Genomic DNA, 2,419 nt, shown 5'->3' on the forward strand with positions numbered 1-2,419 from the left:
TCTTTAAAATATTGTGTTCTGTCTCGGCACTTTTCCTTGTTGTATCTGCGGTGTACCGGCGAACCTCTTTAAACGTGGGGTTCGCCTGGCATCTTGTTGTTCTTCTGTGTTTGTGATTGTCATGTTATGTTGTTTCATATTTTAATATTTGGTGCTACAGGATGACAGAAATCACCTGTCCTGATTCTTTGCCAGATTATCTTGCCATCAAAGTGCTCTTAACAAGTAAGAAAATATAATGAATCACTAATGAAAATCATAGAAGAATCTTACTGTCACTTTTTCATGAGTTTTTCTTTTTTTATAGATGCCAAAAACTTTCTTAGTCCCTTGAGTATAAAACACTTAATTTCAACGTCAGCTCATTATTTTTGTTAATTAGCATTAATTTTGGTTTCTTTATAAACCTGTTTGACTTGCATAAATGTGTGAAGGATCCACACTTTCCCACCAGACATTAAGCTGTTTCATTAGTGGTGTGCTGTTGGTTGATCAGAGCATGTAGCGTTACCCTGTTTTCCACCCCCTGCGGAAAAGTGCAGGATTGGGATGAACTTCGGATTGGGGATCAGTGGGCCGTGGTTAAGTGCACATCGTTTTCAAATTAAGGTCTATATTCTGGTTAAAGCTTTCTTCTGAAAAGATGTTTACATACTCCACGGCTCTAAATGTAACTGTGTACATGTAATGAGCATTATCCCAATAAACCAATGTGCATTCTTTCCCTGTTTATTCTCTTCTGGAAACAATGGTGACGGTTTATTTTAGCTATTTAAAGTCCCCCTGTGGTGTAAATCCAGCTTTTAATGTTGTTTATGTGTCTATGTGGTGTTTTTAATGTGCTTTTAAGACAAACCATGTGTAAATTCATAAGTCGACAGCATTGCTGAGTATTTTCTCCTTAAAACTGCAGTGAACCAAAGACAGTCTCAAAAACACACTTTGAAATCGCTGGTGACGTCACAAACTACCTTGTAACCAATCAGATCAACGTGTGATCGTCAACCAGTGGATCTCTGAGCTGAGTGAGTGAGTGGAGGCGGGGCTCATTTGCATATTCATAGAACCACGCATACTAAATGAGGCGAGGGTGTCGAGTTACATTCAAGATATTTTAAGGCATGAAGAATTGTTTTTTTCAAGGAAAAAACATTTAAATATGTAATTTTGGTGATCAAAGATGAGTTTAAATTATTGACCACAGGGGGACTTTAAACAAATATTTTTTTATTGTGTCCTTAATGGCACACAAGAACGTGATGAGAGAAACATGTTGAGATATTTTTTTTATATATGTTTGAAGAATGTTAGTTAAAGTATTTTTGTTCCAGTAATTTTATTCTAATGAATAGATTGACTTTACACGACTGTATAACCCAGTATTACAGATGTTTGGATATGCGGATATTCAGTCATAATGTTCTGAAAATAGGTATTTATATGACACAAATTTATATGACCGGGTTAAAACAGACATGCAACAGATTTGAAATTGTTCAGATTTTCAGAAACCGAAATGTTGAACTGGTTATGGCAGTCAGGTAAATGCTTCAAGATGACATTTACATAATCAGAATTAATATGGGAATATTCTTGTGCATAGAAGCAGTCACTGTGTAAACCTTTTATTTCCACTTGTGTACAATTTTCTCCTGGTTAAAACGTTCATAAATTCTCGTTTCTTAATAGTTCCTTAAAAGATTTGTGCTGTTTTAACCTGATTTTTTTATTTATTAAAAAAACGAATCCGTTAATATTTGTGAGTGTGGAACTCAAGATTTGTTTGTTTTTTTGGTATTGGTTTGATACTGTATGCAGTTGGCAGCATATTGACAAATGCTAAATGTCTTTAAACAGTACAAAACATTTTTGGACGATATTTTATGTTCAATATTCCTTTTAGTATCTTTGCTTTTCTTTTATAAACCCTTCATTTTGAAATGTTATTTTAAAACAGGTTATAGGCAGCTCAGAGTGTTGTGGCATTATATGCAAAATAACGAAAAGTCCCCTTAAATGTGTGTGCCCAACGCATGTTCATATGTGAAGTGTTATAATCTGTCATATGGAAACATTAAAACACGTTTGAACAGACAAGTTTCATTTTCGTTTCATCTGGCGTGCCAGGTACGCCCTTCTCCTCTCTCTTATTTTAGTTTAAAGATGCGTTAATGTGTGTGTCGGCGTTTTAACCGCATTCTATTTATGCAATTTCGTTTATAGAAACTTCCTGCAATGCGCTTTCCGTCCACACATTTACGAAACCTACTATCGCCAAGACTTCCCTCATGAATATTCATGAGACCTTACGTGGTAAATATCCCGTGACGTTGCCTGATTAATATTCATGAGCCTGGCCTTTGCCGTAGTAGGATTGGTCTGCGTTTTCCGTTCCTTTTAATCTCGTGGCAGCGCGCCC

The sequence above is a fragment of the Abramis brama genome (assembly GCF_963993115.1).
Source record: "Abramis brama genome assembly, chromosome: 6".
Classification (NCBI taxonomy): Eukaryota; Metazoa; Chordata; class Actinopteri; order Cypriniformes; family Leuciscidae; genus Abramis; species Abramis brama.